This window comes from Rhipicephalus microplus, unplaced genomic scaffold, assembly GCF_043290135.1.
Source record: "Rhipicephalus microplus isolate Deutch F79 unplaced genomic scaffold, USDA_Rmic scaffold_18, whole genome shotgun sequence".
NCBI lineage: Eukaryota > Metazoa > Arthropoda > Arachnida > Ixodida > Ixodidae > Rhipicephalus > Rhipicephalus microplus.
Window position 1 is genome coordinate 1,656,284 of NW_027464591.1, and position 5,260 is coordinate 1,661,543.

Below are 5,260 nucleotides of genomic sequence, written 5' to 3' on the forward strand. Positions count from 1 at the left end.
CAGCGCATGCTATTATCGTCGAATGGCTCGTTTTTGTCGCGACACCTGTCGAACAAAATTCGGTAAAGAGGCCCTGCAACACTTTTTTAAGTAACCATGGAATGAATTCACTAGAAGAGCTAATTGCCTTAAGAATTCGACACCGCAAAAATTTTAAGAATCTTTCTAGTGCGAGTGGAGTTACAAAGCTTTGTCGCATGCTGCAATTGCGTTATCTCTTCTCTCGTCCCGACGAAAGCGCTGGAAGCTAAGCAGGGAGGGGTGGCAGGGCAATGAAACTACCGCGCCTAGTGACCTTGAGCACTTATTTTTCTTCGCATGCGCGGCTTTTTCAGACTGACCGCGCGTTCACGCGTGGAAGAGTAGCAGCCTCCCGGGGCTATCCAACACCACCTAGATTTTTTTTCAAGGCGTCGGCAAGCCTCCATCTCGTCAGCGTGACGTCACTGCTGTGAGATCTGTTAGAAAGCAACGCTCGACTGGCTGAGGTTGGAATGGCTTGCGGCTTCTGTTCGCCAAATAGACAGACAATCTGTTTTGCTTCGAAACAAGTTTTCAGTAGGCGAACTGTAGGAAATTATTACCTACTATTTAACAAAAAAAGCGTAGCGATATTTTATCTTTCAAATGATGTACTTATTTACTTGATTTATTCACGCTTTAAACATTTTTGTGCACCGCCGAGCGAAGTTGGCAGTGCATGAGAGTGCGTCTGGCCACATTGATCTTACGTGCTCGCTCGCTCTGCTGGCTGTTGTGGTTCTAGGCTAGTTGCATTCTGTTACCGCTCACGCTGTTTTTTTCTTTCTCTTGTGCTGTGTGAGCATGGTTGGGTAAACTACGCAATATGCCTGGATGCTGCTGTGCACCGGGTGCAACTCTAACTATGCTCATGGACCTAAAGCGCGCGTCTATCGGTTTCCGATGGACGCCGACCAAAGAACCGCATGAACGAGAGCGATCCCTCGCAAGGATTTTGCGCCCACAAAGTACACTGTGGTAAGTGCGTTCTTTCACTTGTCGCAGGTGCCTACGCATGTGTAAACTCACTCAGCTATTCAACTAAAAACCTTTCAATTTTCATTATTTGTGAGCTATGCCTTCGGGGCACTTGCAGCATATTTTACGAAAGACATGAGACACGCAGTATTAGTAATCGTGCTGTTTGCCTAATTTTTGTTTTCGCGCGACCAGTCTTGACAAACAGGTACTTTCCTCGCAATCTCACGCCTAGCTGATGGCCTGAGTCGCTCTAAACGGACTGCAGCGCCTGATCAAATCCTATGAGAGTTAGATTTAATAAACAGCGCTCGCCTGTTGGGCCGCCTAACAAGGCATTGCTACTATGATAATGCCCAATAATACAGCCACATTTTCTGATATGTAGTTGACGAATGTCCACTAACTTTTTCTTGCTTGATTTTTGTGCTATAAGCTCTGTTTCATTTTTCTTTTCTTTTTTCAGGTGTGTGAGAAGCACTTTCATACAAGTGATTTTGTGACCACGTCGGCCTATCAAGATGAGAAAACCGGACGAGTACTTGAAGTTCCTCTCCAGCTGAGACGACTCAAGTCTGGTGCTATCCCAAGCCTATTTCCAAACTACCTTTCGTATCTTTCTCGTCCCACTACTGTTGTCCGGGAAGGCACTGAAGAGAAGCGGCTTCGTCTAGAGGGAGAATTGCTACAGAGGCAATAAGACAGTCCACTGAAGCTCACGAAGAAGAGAAGAAAAAGAATAACATCAGTACTTTTGAAGACTTGCTCACCGCTCTGACAAGTTTCCAGACAAACACCTTCTGGACAAAACTTGTTACTCACGACAAAGTCCTCTTCCTAAACTTCGATTCTCAAGAAGCTCCAACTGTGCATTTTTCTGTGACAGTGTCAGCTGATTTGATTGTGAAAGTGTTCATTGGTGACGTGCAGCTTAACAGGCTTGGGACCCTCGTGCTTCTTGTTTATTTGCGTGATCTGCGGGATATCGGCAAGGTCCTTATTGATGTGCAAAGTTTGGCAGGAAACTTCTCCGAGAGCGAAGAATGCTTGCAGGTTGTCATGGAGAAGACAGTGGAAACACTGGATGAACTAGCGTCACAAAGTTTCCCACATGAGTGGCAAGTGGAAGTTGTCAAGTTCCTAAAACAGCAAGTCGGCATTTTACTGACCAGAACTTCGAGGTACCCTGTGGACTTGCTGGTATTTGCTAGCCTTGTGTTCACAATATCTTTACATGTGTACAGATTTATTAGGTCCACATCAAAATTTGAAACTTCCACATTCCGACACAATTAGACGTGTTTGTGGGTCATACCGTGTGAACCCATGCTCTGAGCAACAATATGCGTTATTTCTGTCGTATGCAAAGAGGCTGGCCGTCGGAACGGATGACCACGAAAAAACTGTGATGCTTGTCATGAACGAAATTCATCTGCAGCCCTACATTGACTACAAAGGTGGTGGCCTAGTATGAATGGCTACAAACATTCAAAACGCAGCAAAAACTGCATATGTGTTTATGATTCAAAGCCTCCTGTCGTCAAGTAAAGACGTAGTGCACATCCTTCCAGTGGCGAAAATAGATGCAATACAGCTGCATCAATTTCTTCGTGAGCTCATTAATGGGCTGGAGGCAACAGGCTTTCGAGTAATCGCGGTTGTTTCAGACAACAACTTCATCAATGGGAAGGCAATGTCAACTTTTTCAGAGCCACGGAAGGTTGATACAGTCTACAAGCATCCATCAGACCAATCAAGACCACTGTTTTTTATTTTAGATTCTGTTCGTGTTTTAAAATGCATACGAAACAATCGGCTTAACCAGCGTAACAGTGGTAAATGCATGTTTTTTCCAGACATCAAGGGACTACCTCACAAGCCGTGCGTGCTAACAGCTTCATTCAACACGCTGCTAGAGCTTCATGAGAGAAAAAGAAATGAGCTTGTACGACTTGCTCCAACATTTTGTTTGAAGGCACTGAAACTTTCGAACTTAGAGCGACAAAACATGAAACTTGTTCTCAAGGTGTTCAACAGTTTCACAATCGCAGCTCTCGAAAGTGCACAAGCAGCAGAACTGCAGCATGCCAAAAGCACGGCCGATTTTATCAGCACTGTCATAAAGTGGTGGCGCATAGTGAATGTTAAGACGCCGGATAAAGGGAGGCACCTTCGAGATGACTTACAATAGCCCATAAAGGCAGTTTGTTGCCCCCAAGTCGAGTTTTTGAACAAAATAGTCAGTTGGCTCGACTACTGGAAAAGCCTCAAGCATGACACTGGTCATTTCAGTCATGAGACGCACAATGCATTGCGTCACACGTTTCTTGCTCTGGTTCAGGTGACAAGCCACTGCCTTGAAAAGCTTGAATTCAGGTACGTCTTACTGGGGAAATTCCAGTCGGACTGCCTTGAAGAGAGGTTTGGCAGCTACCGACAGTTAAGTGGCGCACAGTACCATATCTCCATACGGCAGATGTATGAAGCGGAGCACAAATTGAGGCTGCAGAAGGTCCTCGAGCTGCCAGAGAGTGACGAGATTTCTCTATGTGCCTCCACTGATGAATTTCGTGATGCTTTAAAGCAATCAGAATGTAGTTGGAGAAGAGGACATTGCTGCAAAGCAGCACACATTTCCAGCTACAACTTATGTCGCTGGTTATTGCGCACAAGCTGCACTCAAGAAGCTTAAATGTGCATTCTGTAAAGAGAATCTAGTTGTTGAGAGTAGGACTCTTACGATTGAGGCAGACGAGCTCATAACGAGTATCACAAGAGGTGGACTTAAGTTTCCCCAAGCCGTCAATGTGAACGCCGTACTGATGATGAATATTGTTCTCGAGAAACTCACAAGTGAAAAACACGCAGCCAAATTTTATGCCTGTGAAAAGCAGAAAGAACTGCTTGTTTCAATGACAACACTTTTCCTTGAGTGGAATGAAGACTTTGATGTTTGTGACAATGGCCATACGCCGCATGTAGTGATGGGGTACATACTTGGTGTAGCAGCCAACACTTTGTTAAACAACCTTTGCAAACGAGAAAACAACAAGCTGTCTGAAGCGAAAGCAGCTAAACGGAAACTGAAGACACTCCAGGCGTAATCTCTCGCACATGACTGATGATGTGTCCTTTGTGTTTATAAAGGCAAATAGTTTGAGCTCCCAGTTTTAGCACCTTCTACAAGATCATTTAAAAAATGCTAAAAGCTTTATCTCCACAATTTTTTAAAGTATTGTTATATTTTTTCTTTGCTGTGAACATTGCCTTTCTTTTGGCACTTGAGCTGTTACGTGGAAGAATCATTTGAAGATTTAAATAGATCATATCTAACCCATTTCGTGTGTGTTCAAATACATCTACTGAAAATAAGTCAACTAAGTGTCGAAAATATTTTACAGGTAACGTCATGTTTGCGTTATTTTACTTTTTATGAAAATATCGTATGTGAAAAACTTCGCACGAATCTTCATTCAATGGTTTTATTTCATTGTTGGTTTGTTTTTAAAAGCATTTTACATTATAAAACATGCAGTCTTGTTTTGACACAAATCTTCTGGTCCATTTACTGAAATGCAAAATAGACCATTCAATGCCTTCAGAAACTTTACATAAACCAACGAGTCCGATAACGCGCCTTACTTCAGTATAATCATAACTCACTGAGGCACACTTTCTCACGTGTGGTATTATAGCCAATAGACTCATTTTCGTTTCCCGTTACCACTGCTCTGCTGCTAGGTGTGAACTTCTCCATTGCACGGTGAGCTCATCACAAGGTTCTGCTACTATTGAAAATATAGGTGTAAATATCAAAAACTTCTCGGGGTCTATAACATTTACACCTGTTGCTAACAAAAATTCCTTCTAGGCAGGCCCGTAGCCAAAAATTAATTTTCAGGTGGTGGGGCTCCTGTTGAAGTCCTTGACAAACCCCTATTTTCACTATTTATTCTCAGTAAAACAGCCCCCTCTATCCGGATTTCGGGGGGGGGGGGGAAGGGGGCCTCCTAACCCCTTTCCCCTGGCCACGGGCCGGCTTCTAGGTGTAAATCTCTGAGAAAAAAAATGCTACGAGGGCAACTGGGCCGCGGAACGACAAAACGTGAATGTGTGCCGGGCATTTGAGTGAAGCTAGCTTCCAGGCAGATCTCACACTGATGACGTCACGTAGGCTTGCGGAGGCCTGAAAAAAAGTCTAGGGGGTGTTGGGCTATCTCGGTATCTTGAATTTTCGGTCACAGATGCATAGATGATTTTT

General features: G+C 44.0%; 1 pseudogene; it reads left to right on the forward strand.

Annotated features, from left to right (window-relative positions):
- The first annotated feature begins 744 nt into the window (after positions 1–744).
- Positions 745–4,103, forward strand: LOC119169916 (uncharacterized; annotated as a pseudogene).
- The last annotated feature ends 1,157 nt before the right edge of the window (positions 4,104–5,260 follow it).